The sequence below is a fragment of the Chinchilla lanigera genome, unplaced genomic scaffold, assembly GCF_000276665.1.
Source record: "Chinchilla lanigera isolate Chin_1 unplaced genomic scaffold, ChiLan1.0 scaffold00003, whole genome shotgun sequence".
Taxonomy (NCBI): Eukaryota; Metazoa; Chordata; class Mammalia; order Rodentia; family Chinchillidae; genus Chinchilla; species Chinchilla lanigera.
The window spans coordinates 34,208,123-34,233,052 of NW_004955404.1; positions in this window are offsets into that span (position 1 = coordinate 34,208,123).

The window sequence follows — 24,930 nt, forward strand, 5'->3', positions numbered from 1 at the left end:
TTGTTATTCTTTCTGATTACTGTAACATATGCTCCTTGAAGGCAGGGGCCTTGTCTGTCCGGGTTACCATTATTTCTCCAGCAACTTGTATATACCAGAAATGCAATGTTTGTTGAGTGAATAAATGAATGAGTCATGTGCTTAACATTGAGATAGTTTTACTAAATAGAAGCATCCTCTTGTGAAATTTCCTGATATCTCATTAATAGTAAATTTTTCCCCATCAGGATCATTGTTTGGCTTAAAAGCTAGGAAGCTTTGCAATAAGTGTCTAATGAAAATAAAGGATTAAAATTTGGTAGAATTTTTTACTAGTATTGTTTCTTTCTTGGTAATGAGATTGTTCCTACCTTTTCTTCTCCTACAAAAATTTCTCTGGGCTAAAATTTATGCTTATAGATGCTCAGTATTAATTTCCATTGATAAACATGTTTTGATATATTTGATTTATATAAGATTTTGCTAATATAGCTGATGCCAACGGAAGATTTTAAAAGGTGTTGTAAGACAGGATCTCAGCTATCTTCCTTAAATCAGCATTCAGTAGACCATGCAAAGAGATTGATCAGATAGGCTAGATTCCCCGAGAAATCATTCTGATGTTGCCTATCTTGAAAGTTCTTAATATTTCTTTAATATTGTCACTTATCCCATGACAATCCGAACAATCACACTGACACCACACAGTTCAATCAACTTTTTACTTTTTCAAATTTACCATATGAAAGAATGCAGTGGGTATAGGATGCTCAAGAGTATTGTTTAATCTTTGGTAGTTCAACATCAGGTAAACTCGATTCTCTTCCTTAGTACGGACAAGTAAAAATATAAAGAAAACATTCGACATCATTTAGTAATCGTCTGCAAACAGGGAACCGAACTGTTATCTATAGCACAGGGCAATCCTATTGTGGAAATTTCAACCTGGCTATAACCTCTTATCTTGTTCTGCTCTTACACACAGGTCATATTATGCACTGCTTTGTGCTAGTTTGACAAGAACTAATGTGGATGCTTAAATATTTTAAAGGCTGAACGCTTCTGAATGATAAAATACGCAGCTGATCAACCCTTCCTGTTGCATTTGTGGTTCATGATAAAGTAATTGAATACTTTTGTCTTTTTTGGCCTATTAGTTGTTTCTACAACAAACATTAAAGTTCCTTTAAGGAAAAAATCTTCAAATAAGGCCATGCAATGACACTTTTTAACTACAGTTGTTTTTTATTCAGCCATAAAATCTATCTTTCATAAAGAAACCCACTTACATGTCTTACTTCAGTGAAGGTTATTTGTAGACTGAAGGTCTTTTCTTGTCAAGATATGATGAATACCATGTGTGAAGACAGAAGAGCCTCAGACCTGTATTAGCTGGAAAACCCACTGATCTGTGAATAACCTAAAAAAGAAAACCTGAAGATTAGCAACGTCGCTTTTAAGAATGATCCATCAAATTCAACAAGCAGATTCACAGAGATGAATCATCTGGTTCCTTTTTATACCTACTATACAGTAAAGGTTATTTCCTTCCTCTACAAGTAGAAGTTTAAAAATAAAGGAAAGGGAGGCTTTTAAACATCCCTTAGTATAAGTCAATAACCTTAGACTGTTTCTGATATTTTAAATGTAACTCCTTACCAACGACAATTAAATAGGTATAGTTAATTCTTTTATATTGGTCTCCATTCTCGAGTATTGGTAGGAAGCCAAATTCTAAGTATATTATTTCAAATTATTTACTTAAAACTTTGACTTTTACGGCAAGTTAAGATATCTGTTGAAATAATTTTTAAGACTTTTCTATGTAGCCTTTATAGTCAAGTAGTATTTCTGAATTCCAAATTCATTGATTAAAAGAATAAAAGATTTGCAGTATATAAAAATCATTACATAGGTACATATTTTTATTGAAAGTAAATAATTAAAAGTATAGGTATAAAATATACTTTTTATAGTATGCGTTTTCTTAGGTTTTAATTTAGCATGTTTGTTGTACTTTTATTAATTTGTTTTAGATTGACTTGATGAGTAGAACATATAAAATATAGGAAACACAAAACAGAAGTAACTGTAAGGATTTTTCAAATTTCTTTTACCAGTATTTTTGGGAGAGAAATAAATCTTAATATAACTTAAATAAAAGTTATTTTAAATTTACTTTTTATTGAAATATTCTAGAATTAGATAACAAAAAGAAATAATATTTTAATATAGTTATAGCAACTGATTTTTTTGTGTTTTAATTCTAAAGATTTCTGGAAATGTATTACTATAGCAGATCAAATTAACCATTGGGTGATATTTGTTGTTAAACTAGCAATAATTTACTTTTCAAATGTATTTTCTTTAAAAAATATACATCTTGAAAAGCTCCACGTCCCTCCTTCCTGCTGCGGTCTTCTCCGTGCCCACAATAAAGGCATTTTTTACTTTAACAAAAAAATATATAGATCTCATTTTTGTGGGATGTGTTTTAGTGAAATTTTAACTGTCCCTATTTAAATAATTAGTGTCTAACATGCCAAACATAATGAAAAATAATTTTTATAGTCCTTGAATGACAAACTTTCTTTATGTTGAAGCAATTAATAATCATTTATGCTCTGATATGAAGCATTCTGATAATGTTATTTACAACCACTTTCATTATGTAGATTAAAGAGGAAAATAAAAACATCATGCCTTGAAGAGTGACTTACAGTTTTATGAATGAGAAGTTTGCTGTTAGAGAAATTTTAGTTTGGAACCACTCTAGGGCATTTGAAAACTTCGTCTCTCATCAGATTATCTTAAAGTAAGAAACAAACAAGGAAGAGATAAAAAAAAAAAATCCCAGCCCACGGATTTGAATTGATTTTTGTTTTAGATAAAATTTGAGGGCATGCTTTATAGAACTATATTCTTTCTAAAACTCAGATATTAACTATTTTATAGTACAGATTAAACTCCTTAAAAAAATTCCATATTTTATGAGTTAAAATTGAGAATGGCAGTCTCAGTTCAAAGAGTAAGAAACCAAAACTCCTCCGATTATTAGAAGCTTAAACACTGCAAGAGGCCTTGAAGCTTTCGTCCCACCTCCTAGCACAGCCATAAATCACAGGTGCACGCAGGAGCAAGGACCGTCAGTGATGCCGAGATACACAGCTGCAGCAAAGCGCGAAGCAGGGCGCTGTAGAATTCAGCACCACAGACCCAGCTAAAGATTATTGATTTTAACTCGAGCCGAAATAGTGGCCTGTTCAATTTAATAATCCTTTCTGTGGATGATAAAACAAACTTTAACTAAATAAAACATGGCTTTAAATAGATGTGGCATTTATGATAGCCAAAGAGTGAAACAATTTAATTAAGCGGCAATGTTCCCAAGTCTGGAGCAATAAACAGCATATGCAGTTGATTAGATGCAGGAGGGAGTGAGGGTGAAATCCTCCTTTTGGAAATAGCTGTGACACCCAGCGCCTTCCAGTCCTCTCTTCTCCTGGTGCAAGTGAGACGGGACTAATGCTTCTCCTCTCTCGCGCTCTGTAGAAAGGTTTAACCATTGGATGGATGGGAGACAGCTTTAGATTACAAAGTGACCACTCTTCATGCATAATGAAGTTCCCATTTTGCTTTTGTTTTTAAATTGATTTTTTTTTTTTTTTTTACCAGAACCACTCATTATCAGTGATCATTGTTAGTCCTCATTTTAGGGCTTCTCTTTACTGTGTTCCAAAAGTGATAGCTGTTAAAACAAATAAACACAAAAATAACCAACAAAAATACAAAATAAAAACAACAGCAAAACCAAGAGCGAAAGAACAACAAAAAATGCTTTAATAATCTGGAGAAAGGATCAGTTTGGAGATATATCATGAATTGAATCTAATTCTAGAGAAGAAATACAGACTACAGTTAATTGCAGAAAGGAAGAAAAAGAAGTAGGTAGAATTTAGTATCAAAGTACTATATTTTGCTGTCGAAGCCAGAAAGTCAACAGAAACTGATGAATTTCTCTTTAAATTTCAATTTTTTGCTTCAGAAATGGTATATATATATATATATATGTCTCTGTAAGTGCAGGAAAATAGAGGGAAGAAGGGAAGGTTATATCTCAGTAGTAGTAGACCCTGGGCAGCTTTCATTTAAATTTTAAATAATGTGAATGATAGAGTTATGAGCAATTTAAAGATATGTATATGTTTTTCTGGACATATTTTCAAATAAAAAATGAAAATACACACAAAGAAAAATCTTTTGGATTTTGCCATTGCAACTTAAGTGCAAAAAATTTGAATATGTTCTCGTAAAAATATACTTTGCTAGGTTAAAAACAAAAAGTTAAAAGTCCTTCCTACCTTATTCTTCTAATATATTTTAAATAATTGATTAAAAATAAAAGATTGCAAACTATTGATGGACATCAAAACTCTAAAATATTTAAGCAAAACTAAATATGTTTAGCTTATTATTATTATTATTTTTTTTTCTGGTACTGGGAATCGAACTCACGACCTTGCGCTTGCCAGGCTGGCTCTGTGCCACTGAGCTAAATCCCAAGCCCCCATAAGCTTATTATTTTAAAAAATTAAAAATTTCTTTTTGTAAACAGTTAAAATAATTCTAATTCTTCAAAGACCACTTAATAGCCACTGTGAATGACTGATTTATAAATTTCTTGCTCTGGCAAAGTACTTCTCAGCTGCTCTGGTGGGTTTATTGCAAATATCATACTAATTCACGAAGCCATTACCTTTAATACAAAGAGAAACAAAATGGTTAATGGGCATGACGAGAAAGCCGTGCTCCAATCTGCCGTACTTACGGTATTTGAGAGGAAGAACCATATGTGATAACCTAAAGATTTCCTTTGCAGGATCAGCACAACTTATAAAGAGGCTACTGTAGCACAGTTCTGTTTTGTTTTGCAGACACTGGGTAGCGCAGCTCGGAGAAGTGCGTCTGCGGCCCTGAGCCACGTCAGGCGCAAGCGCAGAGGTGTAAGGCTGAGCTGAGGCGGCCCAGTAACTGATGGCTCCTAACGAGGGAGCTGCCTAAATATTTTAAAAATATACTTAATTTCGCATGTATCTAGTTTCACTTGCTCATTGCCGGGGCATAATACTGACATCCACAACTTAAAGGAGGAAGGGTTTATTTTGCCTCGGGGTCTCTGATTGGCTGGCTCCCAGACAAAAATGGCAGGGTGGAAAAGTCTGGGTGGAGGGAAGCTGCTCACCTCAGGGCAAACAGGAAGCAGAGAAGGGAGGAGTCAGGAAAGGAGATGCATCCCTCCGGGTCGTGCCCGGGGACCTGCCCTTTTGACCAGTCCCTGTCTCCCAGCAGCTGCTGACTAGCCAGTGGATGAGTCACAAGACCATGATCCAACCATCTACCTTCAAACACCTGGGGCATTGGTGGGGAGTTCTGAATCCAAACCATAACAGCAAGGCATAGAAACAAGAGTCCAAGGTATCTATAAAGCACTATTGTCTGTCTCGAATCCATAAATAATTATTGAACACTTGCTATGTCCAACATAGACCATAGTTCAAATTATGCTCCTATAGAACCTCATGCTTAACATGTTTGGACTATATGAAAGATCCAAAGATTAGTTCCAGTGGGGGGTGTCAGAGGTTAATTTATTTGAAATGAATGCAGGAGAAGTGATAAGATTTACATAGATAAGAGGAGCCTGGTGTGGTGGCTCACATCTATAGCCCAACTCTATAAGAGGCTGAGGCAGGAAGAGACAAGTTTGAGACTCCTCTGGGTACTTTAGAGACCTTGTTTCAAAATTAAAAAAAAAACCAAAAAAACAAAAAAACAAAAAAAAAAGATGTATCTCATTGTGAAAGCCCTGTGTTCAGTACTGTGGCTGGAGGTGGGTTGGATGGGCTGTAGGGGAAAGCATTCTAGGAATAGTACACAAAAGAGGTGTACTTTAAAAAGAGGTGAAAGTGGCTAAATGTGGTGAAGGAATTTAAGGGGTGGTGGGTGGACCAGCATGTTACACTAGGGTATTTGTATTTTATATGTTGTGAGGAAGGATAGTTGGTTTTTGAGCAGAGAGGGCTTAATCACTGGAAGCATATATTTAATTGAAATATTCCTTCTTATTTAAATAATACTTACATAGTTAGGGGCTTGTCAAACACAGAATATGGATGGACTTTGATGAAATTAAATATTTAGTGGTCACAAGCCCCTGTCTAATGCCATACTGATTTAAGTATAGGCATTTCCCAGAACAAAAGATGGATTATAAATGCCAAGTATTTTATTCCTTAATTGCTTAGAAGCTAGGCTCCAGTTACAGCTCTGAGCTTTAGCTGAGGTAAGAGTGTTTCAGCAAAAGTTAAATTTAATAGAATGCATTAATTCTTCCCCATAACAAACCAGAACGTAGCACAAATTTTAGAATGCATTTACAGCATGTTAAAAGGGGAGACATTTAGAAGGATATAACAAACCGTTTTGCTAAGTCCTAGCTAGAATACAGGGCTCCATGCCGCTGTATTATGAAATAATTGACTTAGCTCTTTTCAAAGCCTAGGTGGCACATACATTTAGGAAGTAACCAATTTTCTGAAAAGTGTTGGCTACTACTAACTGAGTCACATATAGTATAGTCTCCTTTAAACAAAAAATTTTGTTTTACAACGAGGAAGAAAAGATGGAATTCTGGCAAGAATTTTTTCTTTTATAGAAGCATTAAAGACTACATTAAAAATAGGAAGTAATAAACACGAAAGAAATTTGATGCTTAGATCTAAAAAGCCCCAAGTAAGAAACCTGACAAAGTCAGAGAAAAGAATGTGAGTTGCATCTTTTTGTTTATTTCACACTGAGAGTGAGCTGGTGATTTTCTCCCTGTGCTAAAGAAATACCTAAATAGTCACAAGTATTTGTCATTCCTCCAACATTGCCTCATTATGGGAGCTGGCTAGCTAAGTGGTGCTTCAGACCAACTATCATTTGGAGTACTCATCAGCTCAGTTTAAGGAAGGAACCGAGGTGGGAGTGTTGTCTCCAACACTTCGAGATGCTGGGGTGAGGCATTTGGGACCTGCTAGCAGTCATTCTCCTCAAACTCACAGACAGAGCTTTGTTCCTGCACTGAAAATAGCTTTTCTCCAAAGTCTGTGAGCGGGAAAATTCTCATGTGGAGTGTGGATCACTTAATCTTGCATGTGGATACAAAGACATCTGTGTTGTATCTTGCTAAACTAAAGGGGTAGAAGCATATGGCAATAATATTATTATATGATGTACAGTCAGACTTTAATGTAATTTTTGTAATCTGCTTTCTTTATCCAATCTCTGCTATTCTGAAGTGAACTCTTACTGCTCTGCTTCTTATTTTTCTTTAAAGGAATTAATTTTCTTAATTGCTTATTGCTGTGGTATTTAGTCTCTTGTCATAGGTCTTTAACTAGAGTGTATAAAACTATATTACATTCAGAACCAGGAAATATTAAATGAGATCCAGACCTCAGCAAATCAGAAAACTAATTAGGAATTTATCTAATTCTATGAAGGAAAACATCTCATTTTTATTATTCTCATTAAATGAATAATTTATTCTTTAAAGAAGTTTTCATCTTAAGGCGGTCATAAACGCATGAAGAGGGGAATTTAAAGCAAAATAATGATCATGTTGATTATTTCTCAAATTTCAGTTTAAATAAAAATTCAAAAGCAATTTTGTGTATAGTCTAGGTAAAATAATTGTATCACGTAGGGAAGGGATATATGACTATAAGAACATCCAGCTTCACCTTGAATATATGTGCTTCCAAAACTTGTACAAAACCTAATTTGCATAACATGATCTAAAACCAACCTACATAAAGCATTAAATGAGCAGCTATTATCAAAGTCCTAATTATTACTGAGAAGTACATTAAAAATCATTCAACCCTAATTATAAAACATTTGATATAAGCATAGGTTATATAACACATTATATAAGCATATATATTATATGCATATACACACATATGCACACATACCCATATATATGTGTGTGTATATGGGTTCTTTTTGTGCTCTTATAATCCAGGATCACATACACATACCCTTCTTATACATATATCCCACATATTCATCTCAGGCCAACATGATGAACTGAATCATTTAAAACTGGAAAAGCCCAAGGGCTGATCATCAGGTTACACTATGATATCAGAGATCTTAAAAAGCAATTGAGAAACCTCACTTTGTCTTGCTACCTTAACTATTATGTAGCAACCACTGGACCATTAAATTGTAGCATGAGAGGCCTAGGTACCCCATAGAGGATCAAGATGCTTTAGAAGATGTGACACATAGAGTGTTAAGTAAGTTAAACATGCACGTGACTGTGCAGCATGGTTTTGTCCCACGGCTACTCTGTTGATGCCTTAGTTCTGTCACCAAGTCTTTACATCGACTGAGACTGTGAATGTAAGGTCACCAGCTTTAAGTTTCAGTATCGAACAATCCTAACTCTAAGATACAAAAGTTCCATAATGATAGTAAATTACAGTGGGAGGTTATAGGTAAAGTAAGAGAAGAATATAGTATTGGAAGAAGTTTATGAAACAGTTTTTAACATTAACTCATTAATTGAGAAGTGGTAATAAAGACAGATCAATCACTCAGCAATCAACCAATCAGTGGCGTGGTGACTTATTCTCTACTTGTTCTGCATATGATACCTGCTGCTTCCCTTTCATTTATTACACACACACCCAATAGATTTTTAACATGTCCTTCTTCGATGATGCATCTGAACAATTAGAGCTTTCATATTGTGTAACTGTTCAGTATGTTGGTTCTTTTATTGAACTGTCCTATGTTGTAATAGATCTAGTTTTTCTGTTTTTATTTTTTCCTTTCCATATTATAAGCTTCATAAGAGTAGGAAGGAAAACAAAAACAAAAACAAAAACAAACAATAAAACCTTCTGCCTAAGACCAGGGGAGGCAATGAACAAATAATTTTATTGTTTTGAATTTTGCAATAAACTCTATTATTTATTTTATTTTATTTTTTGAGACAAGGTCTCACTGTGCAACCCAGGCTGGTCTTGAAATTATGGCAATCCTCCTGCCTCAGCCTCCTGAGTGCTGGGATTACAGGCATGTACCACTATGTCCGGCTGGCTCACTCTATCATTTAATGATGACTGCTGGTGATGGAGCCTGAGAAAATAGTTATAACCTTTTAAAAAGAAAAATATGTAGCTGTTTTCTAATAGACAAATAGACAATGTATTTTGTCTAATACACAAGAATATTTTGTTCAGTTTTGGGGGATTTTTCTATTATTTAATGACTTTATTAGCAAATTGGCATAGTTAATACAAATTCCTGCTTTAATCCTATTTTCCTATACTTTCCATTTCTCCCTCTTTTCTTCCCTCCTTACTTCCTCTCATTTTCTTTGGTCATTATTCAAAAGAGATGTCACATTTTTTACTTTTCTTCCCTCCTTACTTTTCTTCCCTCTTCCCACATTTTTTACTTTATAATAGATTTGAAAACTCTTTTGAAATAACACAGGTATTTATTTTTGAGATATAACTGAATCAATCCATGAAATATAGACCAGCAGACTATGTAGAGATCTTCAGCTTTTCCCCTGAAGACCTGAAATTATCAGCTATATTAGCACAAACATGCCATAAAAACTTGATCTCGAGTGCTCTGAATGGAAAAAGGCACTCACAATTCTGTTGCATCAAATAAGCGTTAAAACATTTTCTTCAAGAATAAAATGTTGAGTATTTTTTCAAGACTGAAATTAGTTAAAATTCTCCTCTTCTTTCATAATTAAGTAATAATATGTGGCAAAGCATGAGTTATTACATAATAATTCATACCTTTTGCTTTACAAAGAATGAGGCCATAGGATGAGTGCTTGTTTAAATGCACAAAGTTTGAGTTATTATATCATAATTCACACCTTGAAGTGTCACATTGTGATTATAGAATGGCTCTGTACAAATATTATTAATTTTTTAAAGTTCAGAAATAAATTATTAAAAAATAACATATTATGACTCCAAGAGACCCTCTCTAATGTGAATTCATTAAAAATGGAATGGAAAATAAATTAGTGTACGCTGAAGCTGAATTGTACATAACCTTTCTTGATGAACTGTTTTCACTGACATATTGTTGTGGAGCATACACTCTATAATGTGTAGCTGTTGCATAGATATTTTTTATCTTTAATACCCCAACAAATAATGTCTTCTGACTTGATTTTTCTTTCAAGAACATAACAGAAGCTGTAAGTCAGAGTCTCTGCAGTCAGTTTTAGTGCTGTTTGTGTTTTTGCTGGGGTTACCTGTACAAATCCTGAAGGGCTACTCTCTCTGGCAATTGACTACTGACTTTTCAAGCGCAGTCTCATTGATGTCTTGAACAGTGCCTTTGTTGGTCTTTCTTTATCTTCTTCTTTTCCATATCTTTTACTAGTTTCTCATCTTTCTCCCCATTTACCATGGATGATTTCAAAAATTCTTGTCACACTTAATTTTCTTCTCAGTACAGACCTACTAGTATGATATTATCAATTATAATGCTCTCCTCTATGAAGGTGACTCCCTAATGTAGGGCTTTTTCGCTGAAATTCGACTTATCTAAAACGAAGTAATGTTTCCTCTTGCCTAAACCAGCTTCCATTCCTATGTCTCTCAGTGGTACAGAGGCCTCCAGACTCTGAGGTTGGGAGCCCTTTGGCCACTGTTTGTCTTTCATGCAGCTGTCGTGTACCAACTGTGGAAGACATTCAGTGGGGACTAATTTAAGGTGGGTGCCCTTAGAGAACTTACACAGTCCCACATTTCCCATAACTTTTAAAGATGCGCTAATAACCTCCTGATTTCATGCTTTTGCAAGTCCTGTTTATTATTCCTGAGTCATCTCTATACACCTCTGTTCTTTTTAAAATTTCAGCTGAATTTGCACATTCTCTATGAAATGACCCTAGATCTTTGCACCTCCTGTCTCATCCATTTCAACTTTCAAGCCTTTATCTATACCCAATATTGCTGTGACATGCATTACTCAATATTATGTTAAAACACTAAGTTTAAAGAACTATTGAAGTTAAAGGGAAGAGAAGACAAAAAGGAGCACAGGAAATATTATTGTTTCTTATGTATCAAATGCTGCTTGGCATTTCCTAATGTCTAAGTCGTGGTCCTTAAGGAGCTTTCAATCTGGCATGAGGGTCAGTGTGCAAAGCTGCGATGCAAAGGAGGTAATGCCAGGTGTGGGTTGCAGGTCAGAGTGCAGAAATGCCATGGAGAAAGGGCACAGTGAGTCTGTGTGGTGTGTCTAAGAGTGGCTTTGGGAGAAGATGACAAGAACAAGAACTCCCTGAAAGGCAGCACACAGGTTAGAGTGTGCAGAAATAGGTGCAAGGGCAATGTAGGCATAGTGAACGCCATAAACCGTTAGTAAGAGGTAGAAAAATGCAGTGTAAGGAGATAGAAACATGCAGTGTGTTTGGAAAAGAGTGATTCCATTGGCTAGATCATATTTAATTTTTATTTATTTCTAATTAGATTATTTCTTTATAGCTACATTAAAAGCCTGGAATGTAGCACAGGCAAAACATGAAACATGACATCACTTTTTAGAAATCTTCTAAAGAATATAGTGTAGACCTCCAGAAAGAATGGCTGCCATCAAGAAATCAATTAATAAAAAATGCTGGTGAGGCTGTGGGGAGAAAGGAACCCTTCTCCATTGTGAGTGGGATTGTAAACTTATACAATCACTATGGAAATCAGTACGGAGTTTCCTCAAAAAAACTAAATGTAGAAATTATATTTAATTCAGCTATTCCCCTTAAGGGTATCTTCCCAAAAGTTAAAGACATCATACCACAGTGATGTATGCATACCCATGTTTGTAGTAGCACAATTCATAATAGCTAAATCTTGGAAGCAGCCTGTGTGTCCATCAACAGATGAATAGAAAAAATTATTTGTGCATAGTGGAATACAAATCTGCCATAAAAAGGATAAACTTGAGGGGCTGGGGATTTAGCTCAGCGGCAAAAGCACCTGCCTGGCAAGCGCAAGGTCGTGAGTTCGGTTCCCGGTACCAGAGAAAAACCAAAAAGAAAAAAAAAAAAAAAGGATAAACTTGAATCATTTGTAGGAAAATAGAAGTACCTTAAGACTTTAATATTAAGTGAAGTAACTCAGACACACAAGCTTAAGTACAGCATTGTTAATCTCATATGAAAAACTCAATATATATCTATGTAATTATATATAAAGAATGAAATAAAAGACAGATAATAAGAAAAAAGATAAAGAAAAAAAGGTCTTATATTGTAATCCAGTGCAGACATTGTATCTGAAATTGTACCTTCACTCAGTACAACTGTCTAACATGTTTTATATATTTTTTGGCTTATTAGCTGGGTTTTCAATCTGCATATATAATAATTTAATTTATAAGGTATTGTAAGATAAAGAAATGAATCTGGTGCTGGAAAAAATAAAAGAGGATAGACGAAGGGACGAAAAATAGGGGAACAGAAATGTGTTGTATGCATGTACCGATCTTCTGCAGTGAATGCAATTATTGCGTACCGTAAACATGTACTAATAAAAATAGAAAAAAAGAATAGTACAAGCTAAGGCTGTAATAGTTGCTCAGTAATTGGTGCTTAATGAATTTAATATTACACTGAGCACAAGTTTTTCATGATAGTGTTTTACATTTATACAGCACTTTAATTCTTCACATCTTCATGAAAAGTCATTTGTCCATTTAAGCAAAGAGCTTAAATTAGTTAAGTTTTAGATCCATTTTTATAAAGTGTCTAAATAATAAGCTGCATCAGGTTGAGACAATGCTCATCAGTAGGTGAGAATTAGGAAGCAATAGAGAAATCCATTCATTATCTAAAACAGGTTGCTCAAAGTAGAGTCCATTCTTGTTCAATACTCACTCACTGAAAGTCAACTAGCATCAGCCGCTGTAGTGCACAAAAAGACACCAGTAAGATGAAAATTCTATCAATATAGACTTGGACCTTCTCTTAGGTTAAATTCTGCTCTTTTTATAGATAAGATTTAAATTTCTCAAAAATAAAAAAATCTATATTATGAATTGTTTTCCAGCATTTATGCGGTTATCTCCAGCTTCCCAAACACCTCAAATGCAAACTTTTGCATGTATGAATTAACGGCTTCATTACCAAACTTTGGTCAGAGAACAGAAGACAAAGTCATTCAATGATACAGGGGGAAAAAAAGCTCTCCGCATCTTGGAACTGCTTTTATGGCTTAGTGAAATGTATCTAACAACACTCTCTTTATTTCAGTCACTAAAAGTGGTCCTTGCTGAATTACTTTTCCTGCCTTTAAACTCTCTCTAGATAAGATGATGGAGGAAGGGCGAGGGAAAATCAAAAAACAAACTTAATAACACCAACCTTCTGAGCAGCTTGATTTATAATGAGTTTGTGGGAACATTCTGAACCTATTTCATGTTGAATTACAGTCCACCTTTGCAAGTGGCTGCTAAAGAAGGAGTTCATGAACATACTCCTTGTACTACTTCAATCCTCTTCCTGCTCAGCCACTAAAATTTAAAATGTGATACAAACAAAATGCATCTATAAATTTATATGGTAACTACACAAACAAATGCAAACTCATTCTTAGTAACCATAAAATTACCTTCTGTTATCTATCACTTTGTGAATTATAGTTTTGTTGCCTGGCAGAGCCAACAGCACAGAATTACACTGCTTCTCTCCCTACTCCTATGTCACTGTTGCTCTCTTTGCTGCAATCAATAGTTTCTTGGATAAACAAATGATTAAAGGCCAAGGTGAACTACTGTAAATAAGTATCACATTATCTGGTTTTGCACTGAATATAATTATTAAATATCAGAGTCTACTTTCTGATACCTGGCTTGAATCCTAATCTAATCAACTTTCTTTTGTTTCTCTGATTTCACGTTCTTCATACCTTTAGAAAGGGAAAATCTGTAAATAGATACAAAGCAAACAATAAAACAAAAGTAGATTTGAATGAGTTTCTTATAGTAGAGTGTAAATTAGGTACAACAACTGCCTAATGAAGTGTGAACATTTTAGATCCCAATGACTATAATTTTAAAGCCACTACTTACTTACTATGAGTTCAACCAGTGACGCTGGATAGGTATGAGATTTGCATAGTTTTGTACGTTTGGTACTTGCATAATAATGCCATTCAAGTAGATGAAAACATTTATTTTTCATCTTTAATTTCACATGAGTATAAATATATCTTCCTTAAGTTTAGGCAATACAATATTTAACTTTCATTTTTAGATGAGAATAAATCTGACAATAGATATATATTTTGATTCATTTTCTGCATCAAAATTTTAATGAAAAGACTAACCTACTCTAATTTTATTTTTTATTTCTCTTTTGCTACTTATAGTAATAGCAAATTGGAAGCTAATCAGTATAGTTGATGGTTGTTTTATACCTTATTTTACTTTGGGAAATTTTCCTATGGCATACAAAATATAATGTTCCACTAAATGCCAAGGGTAGCATTTAAACTACATTCAGTTTTGAATATTTGTTATTTTGTTAGACTGGTAATTGCCAATGAAAAGATCTTAAAATGTGGTAGAATTTCCGAAATAAATCTGAAAAAAGCTTTGACAAAGGCAAAGAAGTTGCTCAGGAAATGAATTAAAAGGGTGAAGAGAGCAATGACAATAGATAAGAGATACAATGTATAGAATCATTATATGAACCAACATCCAACTAATAGCACCATCAAAGGTATAATAAAAGGCAGATATGTTAAACAGAAGGATGAACACCCAGTATAATGTATGGGTAAAGCAAAACAAAACCACTTGACCATAATTGTGAAGTTTTCAGAAGACTAAAGAAATTTTAAAAGCTTCTAAAGAGAAACAAACAGATATGAATAAAGTAACAAACATCAGATCAGCCCTAATGAGGTTCAGGACTCACGTCTCTGCACATACGGCAGTTCGGTGTCTTAAAAGTTTAAAATAAAGGGAGTTGAGAAAATTGCAAAACCAGGAAGGTCACTTTCATCTTCCCTTGCCCTTCTCCTAAAAGCAGGTCACAAAGACTAGAAGGTATTTTCCCCCTTTTTCCTGAAGTGGTCATAAGACCATCAGGTAGGTGCACTCCTTATACCTGTGGAAATCCAGACAAACAGATCTTTTCAAGTCTCCCCTAGTTTATTATGATGAAATCACACTCATTGTGTCCTATCATATCTCTCTGCCTTTCTCTATTGTTCAACAAACTCAGAACTAATAGATGGTTGTGTTTTGAAACAGCGTATAGGAAGAAGCTTAGCATTGCTTCTGAGTGTCATGGAGTTAAGCATAGTAGTACGTGTAGCCTGTCTTCTTTTGACATTGACTTCTGACAATAGTGTGGGAAACAGTTTGATGAGCATAGTATAGCATAGTAAGTATTTTAGAAATGATTTGGAGAGACTGTCCTCAGGAGATCATGGGTAATGTTTGCATCCTTAAAGGAATACTTTCAGGGAGGATTTTAGTAACAAGCTTTGGAAACTCAGTGAATGAAAAGTAATTGGGGATGAATGGGGAACAAGAATGACTAAAGGAATAATGAAAGGAATAACAGTACTGTATGTCCATCTAGTGGATACTGATAAACTGGCACAAAAAGATATGTGTTATCAGCAGATGTGTTGATGAGGCCAAGTGAATGAATGTAATATAGCAGCAAGCTATGTGATTTCCATTAGGCCAAAGTTTCCCCGTGACTGAGGTCAAACTGATGAAGGACCCAACCGCAAGGGCTTCACAGGACATTTACTGGATCCAGTCAACATCAGTGTGCAGTTAAGGAAATGTAAATTGAAAGGAAGAATATTTTATTTTTGTTCTAATCATTAGTCTCAGTTCTTTTTCTAAGAAATATAGAAAAATAATTTAAACTCAGGGTAGTGCAAAAGATGAATAGATTTTTAAGTCATCTAAGGTTTGTCAAGTTGAAATCTCAAGGTAAAGTACAATGCATATAATTTCACACTGTTCAAAAGTGTTTGCCACGTCTGTCTGGTGAACAATGAGCCATTGTTACTCTCTCACAAGGATTTGCATAGTATAACCATTTGCTCATATCACTAATTTTTCTTGGTAACTCGGATTCAGTCAATAGAAACTCTATTCAGTAGTTCTGCCTAGGAAATTGATATTACTACTTCTAAAATTGACTTTTTAAACCTAAGCCATCTTATATTTTTTAAACTAACACCAGCTCTTAGGCTGTATTAGGAGGCTTTCAGAAAAGAACAGTTTGAGAGGTAGTACAGAGCTTTGCATTTAAAATATTTTATTTTTATTATTGTTATGAAATGCTCCTAAGGGAATGGAGTTTAAATGAATCTTGTCTTTGAGTCCATTTCCGAAGCCAATCAATAATGACCTCACTTGTATGAAAAGGGGAGTACCTGTACATTTCAAGGTAAAGTTTATGGCACCCACATAAGTGAAGGTCTATAAATTTCTGACACTTCTCTAGAGTTTTATTTTGAGATTTTTAACATTTATATAATTTTAACATTTAATAGGAACTCATATTCCTGTACAAATGTACAGGAATATTTTTACTAAATATTTTTACTAAATAAAGTTTGGGATCAATAGACTCCAATCATTAACATTTGAAAATTATCTGATTTCAAACATTCCTATTTTCCTGAGATAGAAAAGCCAGTATCTCACGTTCAAAGTGAGGGTAGAACTTGTTGGCTAGATAAGAATGAATGCAATTTTAAGCGACCCACTAGAAAGTAGCAGAGATGGTTTAGCATAATAACAAAGCATTTGTTAGGATTGTGAAATATTTTTATTAAGAAAGGAGAGTTCAGGGGGCTGAGCAACATTTTACTGCAAGCACTTCCTTTTGAATATTTGTGTGTATAATCAAAAGAACTTTCTCTGTGTTATCCAGCAATGCTCATTTACACAGATAAAGGCATTTTGCAGAGTGGAGATATCTATCAGAAGTCAAGCAGCATGGACACTCCCAGTTCTTTGGGATGGCATGCCCTTACAAGCATTTCTGGTTTGTCTGCATAGCTAACTGAACTGTTATTCTCATGTATTATCTACGCGATAATGATTCATTTACATAGCTTTTTATATGCATGTTAACACTGCCAACATTTCAGAGCTAAAATAATATTAGAATTAAATACGAGCAGAAGAAAAGGAAATTTAATAGTTGAGATGGAAAAAGGATGCTCTCATGTGTGATTAGAAAATGATGAGGATTTGATGAAGTGGAAAGATAGACGCCAACTACTCGAACAGGATCTAGCATCAGTGATGGTGACATGCGATGGCAGTCTGCATCAAAAGAGAATCCCTCTGTGCATTTGATAAGTACACGGAGTAAGGTATTGGAATCCATTTGATAAGTACATGGAGTAAGGTATTGGATGAACTTAAAGAAACTGTTGATGAGAACAGGGGCAATGACATTTGTCCATTTGAAACAATGACAGCATAGCTCTACACAGTGCTACTCACTTTTTAGAGTGAGGTTTGGGTCCCTATGAAAAGTTAAACTGGAAAGCAAAGTGAAAACTGAAATAAATAGATAAGTCTTTATTTACATTGTTGTAAATGTTACAGGAAGTCATTGTTTTAAACTAAGCCCTTGCATTAGGCACCAACAAGCCACCGTGAAGATCAAAATAGAGTTACTCAGGCTAAAGTTTCATATCACTAAGAGGGAACTAAACTGTCATCTGACCTTCCAAGAAATCAGATTTAGAGATGACACTCAAATCCCCTGAATTGGGTAGTTTCAATTGGCAGATAAATTCTCTTTGTGTTATCCTCACATAAAAGAATATGAAATAACTTGATGTTAACCAGTCAGTTATTTTTCTTCTTATTTTGTCTCTCCCTGTCTCACATGAAAGAGTATCTTTGAAATGCCCATCTCCGGTCTGCTTTTCTTTTCTTTCTCTAGTCCTGTTGTGTCTCTAAAAGCAACCCCTTCTTGCTTGGCTCATCAGAACAATTATTTTTTTTTTTTTTATAAAGTGAAATATTGTCTGAGTGCAAAATAAAAAATGAAGCCAACTAAGACCATTAAATTCAATGATTGTAATTTTTTCCTCTGACAATGTTTTCTATAATTTCATTGTGATAAAATTCCTTGCTGAATATTTATCTTGAAGTGATTTGTGTACTCTGAAATTGTAAAGCAATTTCAAGTTTAGGGTGAGTTTTAATTTCATTTCCTTTGTTTACTCTTTATTTCATTGAAGGAATAAATGTAGACAGATGAAACTGAGACAAGACACATCCGTTCTGTTTTAGCATGGATTCTGTTACATGGTAGTAACAGTGATCAAGGCAATCTTTCTTACAGAGTAGGATTGCAAAAGGTTAAAAAGTTGACTATTTAGAATAAAGGGTTAGAGAAAAGGAAAGCATTCTTGTGCAATTAAAGATCTGGAATGTGGCTGAAATTTTACTGTCAGGTTTACAAAGAAGATGAAAGTGGGAGATAGGTTTCTACCATTACTAAATATCTCAAATATGTAGATTGTCTTTGTTAATTTCTGGTTGCTGACACACAATCCCTGACACATATCTTAAAGGAGGAGAGGTTATTTTGGTTGATAGTTTGTAGAGGTTTCAGTCCATGGTCAGGTGGCTCCAAGGCAGAGTGGCATGGCAGAGGAGAACCAGCCCATGGGATGGCATAGGGACACTGAGAGAAAGAGGGAGGAGGGAGGAGTTAGATCTTTCCAGGCCATGCCTCCAGTGACCTACCTCCTTTGAATAGGCTTTGACTGTCAACTTTGCATTCAGCTATAAACTCAGTAGCTGGACTAATCTACTGACAAGTATCACCATCCCCCACCACCCACGATCCAGTCACCTCCCCAAAGCCTCACCTGTGAGTGCATGAGCCTTTGGGGGACCTCCAGATATAAACAATAACAGGGATATCTGTACCTATATAACTATATCTGTATTTATGCCTATCTATATATAAATGCAGTGACCTTTTTGAATATGAATTTGAGACCTTTTTTTTTGCTTAAGTCTCCAAAGGCAACAGCAATATTATGAAAGATTTATTTTATATTATTTTTAAATTAAAAATTTAAAGTTGAACAATTTAGAAAACCATAATGAAAAAAATTACTATACAATTTGATAAATTCCTAATTAACTATTTTATAAATTCTAGGTAGTGGTTTTTTTCCAGATGAAAATTGGTATACTCTACAATTTTCCCAGCTTTCATTTTAAGTTCCAGATGGAATTAATCATAATTCACATTGTAACCCTTTTTAAATTTATGATGCTTTTCTTTCTGTTGGTAATGCTTTGCATTCATATTTTCCAATCTTCCCTTGTATAATTCTATTGTGTAGCATAGCTGGGGCAGATGTTATGTGATTTTTGCCCTGAATATTTAAGAACTCAACTGAAAACAAATTTATGTAAATTTTGTCTAGCAATTTCATAATGCTGTATATGAGGAAATGGATACACTGAAGCAAAAAGCCAGCAATACTAGCCAGAAATATTTGAAGAATTTAGGAGAGGGTATCCCACAAGCAAAGTTCCTTCCTTTGTTTTATTTTTGGAAGGCAGTAGAACAATTATACATATTTTGCTTCTCCTGTAACAAGTCTTCACATGAAGTTCATGATGTTTTCTCATTAAGATGCTTTCTGTGCCTGTGGTTAATGGATAGAACTGTTCTTCCCTGTCTCTAGTTTGCCAAGCACATTGATTTCAAAGGGCTACGTAATGAAAAGGTATGTTGCGTTGAAAGACTAAGGCAGAAAGTGGAAATTGGAGAAAAACTGAGTTTTTAAAATATGGTCTTGCTGACGTTTTTCTATTAGCAGCTTCTGTTTTCTGGGGTGAATCAATTTGGGCCTTTACAAATATACCTCTTGAAAAAATTTAACAAACCATAGTCAAGTATCTCAGAAAGGAACACATACTCGTTTCTACCAGTGTGACTCATATTATGTAATTTGGAATAAATGAAAAATAGATCCTGACTGGCACAAGACATTGATTTTCAGAGAGAGAGAGAGAGAGAGAGAGAAAGAGCGAGTGAGAGAGACAGAGAGGCAGAGAGAGAGCTGAGCAGTCCAGCAATATTCAGCAGCTCAGTGTGCTGCCTCATTGCCTGTGCTTTGTCTGATTGGCCCAGTGCTGTGTGCAAGACACCACGGACTTGCTGCTGGGCTGCCTCAACCAGTCCGCCATCAGTCCCTTCCCTCTGCTGGGAGCAGGGACTCCTGCCTGGCTTGGATCTGGTCCAGCAAGTTGAACATGTGAGCCTTCTCCATCCTGGTGGGTCATGAAGTTACACCTGACTCTTCACCTCTTCCCAGGAACATCTGGCATCACACAGAATTAGCTAGGATTAACTTCTGGAAGAAATGTGTGTTGATTTCCTGCTCTAGGGATCTATCTGCTTTGATGAACTCTCTGTATCTCATGAACTAAGGAAAAGACATTGGGAGACAAAAAGGCAAGCCTGGTTGAGGAGGCATGAGGGATAAGAAAGAAGCGCTGGAGGAGGAGGAAAGTGTGGAAGACTGCGGTAATCAGAGGATCTGCATTTCCTGTGCTGGTCAAGCTTTTTCTGTTTCCTAAACAGATTTCCTAAAGTGGATTGAGTTTTCACACTACAAATGCTGCTGGCCCTGCTGGCCCTGTTCACTGCTGATTTAAAGATCAGGCTTCCAGGTTTTGTTCCTCCTGGGTGTTGCCAGCAGCTATGACAGCGCACCCGTTTATGTTTTCCTGCCTTCTTAGCCAGCAAGGCCTGGTCTGGGGCAGAAAAGGGAGGAATCAAGAAGGCAGGGAGAGTGTTTAATATGGTGTAGCACAGCTGTGACGTAGCCTTCGAGAATCTCTCTATTCTTCCCCTTTTCTGGGTCCTCCAAAGTGGAGGGTGCTAACCTTCTAGTCTAGAGATGAATTTAAAGTAAAAACACGATTATTGCAATGTTAGAATCACGGAAAAGAGAAAGGGACAAATATGTCTTACTTCATCTAGACTCAAACTACATCAGTTACATAGACTGGAAACCACATTCTGTTTCCCTCCTTTCTCCTCTCCCTCTTCCCTCCCTCCCTCCCTCCTTCCTTCCTTCTGTGGCGCTTGGGGTTCAACCCAGAGTCTTCACACTGAGATACGTCCCTAGCCTTTTTATATTCTTTTTATTTTGGAAGTAGATTTTGAGAAATCACTGAATTGCCCAGGATGGTCTCAAACTAGTCATCCTCCCATTTCTGCCTCCCTATGTATCTATATTTCTATTCATCTTTCCTGAATTATACACCAATATGTTATTTATTTCAAAATCAAGCTTGCATAGGGCAAATGTTTGGTGTACTGAAGTCTGTGAAATGAAAGAGCTGAGTCTGTTCCTGGTGGCAGAGATACTTTGGGATAAGAGGAAGAAATTTAAACTAGGTGCCTAGCAATGCGTTCTCCTTTGGGTATTAGGAGATATTTAAACAACTTTATACAGCTAGATAAAAGCAAAAGAAGGAATAACCACTAAAAGAAAGAATGCTATTTTGTTTTTCTGAGGCAGTAAGGCATTGAGGTTAAGACCATGAACTCGGGAGTTCAGCTGACCATGGATAGTGGTACCATTGTGGGGAAGTTACTTCATCTCTCTGGCTTCAGTACAATGGGAATGATGTTCATTTATAGGGATTAAGTTTTGTGGTTAAATATATGGGAACTGCTTACAATGTAGAACTCATCATAAAACATTACTGAACAGAAAGTTTTTTTTTAAAGGAGGTTAGAATTGCAGTAGTGTGATCTTATCTGTAAGAATTTATTTACTAAAAGGTAGATATTGTGAAGCATAAACTTGACGTATTAATTAAATGTCAGTGTAACTACTTTTGTATCTTTAACAGTGCTCCATTTTCTAATAGTAGGTAAGGTACCATTTTGCCATCTGTCTGTATGAATGTATGGGGCACTCCAACACACATAAGTTCATCAAAGAGGCTATCTGGGCACCTACCTGTTCATAGAAAAGTCTAAGAAAATTCAAATTTGATTTATATATCACTGATCATTGTATTTTCTTATAATTGCTAAGTATAGAAATTAAATACATTCAGCTAGCAGGCATTTGAGTCGTAACCATCTGTCTGATGAGGACTTTTGAGAACCTTGTTGGTAGCTATCTTGAATTCATAACCTTAAGCTTTCAAATATTTTTTGAAATCCATAAATGTACATTCAAGTATACAAGCCATTTTAAAGGTGATATAAAGAGAAGCACACAACCTTTGCCCCCAAAATATGAACACCCAATGCAGAAATATGTGTCACTGCCATCTATTGCTAGTTTTAGAAGTGCTATTAATATACACAAGGCTAAACTTTTATTTAATATTCTGTAGATGAAGCCAAAAGTACACTTTGCCCTTGAGGGAAAAGATGACAATCCAATCGAGTACAAAGGGAATATTGTATAAGAAGGATGCATGTTTGAGATTTGAAGGCCATACTTCGTCCCCAAAGAAGATCAGGCAGCTTTTGATTGTCTTTGTTTATAGAATCAGGAAGAAGACTACAAATCACCAAGTAAATTCCCTCAAGACTACTGAAAGTTTTCAATTCAAGATTGCTTCCTGTGTCAGAGAGGGCTCTGTGGAGGGGTGCAATGCTCTTTTTAATGCATACTCAAGTAGATCTTTTTCATGTCTCTAAACTGCCTAATATCATCAGTCAAGCTCACTTATTCTTTCTACAAAAAAACAAGTCAAGCTATAATCTTTCTTGCAACTTTCATTTAGTATTGTCTGTGAATGGCTTAACATACCTGTAATATTTGTGACTTTCACAATATCAAATGTAAGTGGATGTGCATTCAACCTGAGTTTTTATTGATGATTAAATCTATCTATCTATCTATCTATCTATCTATCTATCTATAGTCTTGTCTCCCCATGGGATCACACAGTTGTTAAGAACTGACACCTTTAAGAAGTATAAACTCTACATTTCCTTGGGATCAAGCTTATTATTCACTGGGAACACTTTCTATCTTTTTTTATTGACTAGGAAACATCAAAAGAAGGCACATTCCACTACAAAGTGAATCAGTACTCAACGTTGACATTGAACAAAGCTGAACAACGTCATCATCCTTTGCCCACTTTGTTCTTATTTGAAACCCAAGATGGAATTTAGGGCCTGCTTCATGGTGCACACAGAATGCTAGATACATGCTGATTGCTAATGTGAATGTTCTTATCTGTGTCACTGGTACCCCCTATGGCATATAGGGACATCTCCTTAAGAACAGGTATGATTTTGAGAACTCTGTGAGGGTCAGCTTGTACTGTATCAGTACTGGTCACTCCATGAATGGTCATTGCCTGTTAAGCTCCATACACAACCTATGATGAAATGTTTGACCTTGGATGCACTTTAGAGTGAGTCGGGGGGTCAGTAGGCTTTTAGAACCTGGTGAATATACAGAGGGGTCCTAATTTTGACGTGGTGTGATGAGTAAATTCTAATTGCAATGTAAAATCTTTGTTATTTCAAGCAAACATAATTATACTCAACTTAATTGTAAAATTTCTCACTGGATAATCTCACTTTTGTTATGAGTCGAACAGACATTAGTTTATCAGAAATTTGTCTACCTCACAAATGCTAACTGAAAGGTCTACCATCAGTTATAAAAAGCTTTTAAATGTAAAATGTCTATGAATCTGCATCCCTTACCAGTAGATTTTTTTAATGTTAATTACGGCTTAGCTTTCATTTTATGTACATTTCTGTTTTCAAAATGAAATGCCTTAAGTATCTCTTATCAGAGGATGCATAAATAAACAAAGGATTTCAGTTAATCTCATTCTTTGAATATGTGAAAGATACATAAAGTCTTTTAATTAATTCTTTCAACATTTCATTTTATGTAGAACAACTCCTAACTTTGTAACCTTGAACAGCAATTAGTTATTTCTTCATTATCTGTCCTCATTCCTGGAGTTTTAAATATCTGTCATACACACAAATTGAGGTCACTTCTTTTTTTTTTTTATCAGGACTGCTTGCATGACTTCTTCCTCAGGTTTCATGTTGAATAGTGATCACCCATTATATCTAACTGATTATCTATTGGCTTTTCTGGGAGCTGAAGAAAATGGTATACAAATGGTTTGAGAATGATTTCAAATGTAATTTTATAAGCATAAGCTGAGCTAATGCACTGTTTCTCAGTATGGGATTTTACTTCGTCCACTTGACTACTTGTAAAGAATGTGTCTGGACAGTGACTCAAAGAACCTTTTTAAAAAAGCATATGAATCATACTCAATGATTTATTCACAAATCTATTTAAAAAATTCCATTGGTCATGCTAAAAAAGGTTGCAAGCCCTTTGACTTAAGTATTTCTATAATGGCTGTTAAAATCAATTCTGGCATTAAAGTCTCCAAGAATGAACAATGCATTGAGTGGAAAATTGATTACATGGTCAAAGAACAGTCCTTTGTGGCCTCGTTTGCTTTTTCGATTAGCACAGCTGTCATGGCTGTTGTAGGTGGTCCTCAAAACTTATACGGAAAAAAATCTGTCCTTGACACTGAGAGTTTGTCTATGGATTTTTGGGAAAGAAATATGTTTTTGCTTGCTTATTATCACCTACTGATGTAGGTACCAATGTCAAGTTCAGTTGTGCAAAGAGAAAGGAAAACTAGGAAGGAGACTGGTGTGTGAAAGAAAATGAACTGAATAATACAGAAACCCACTTCTAGGATTTTTACCTTAGTTTATGGGAAATGCATTCTTCTGTAAGGGAAGCTGTTCTTATTTTAACTATACCCATACCTCTAGCACAGTACTTAATCTTT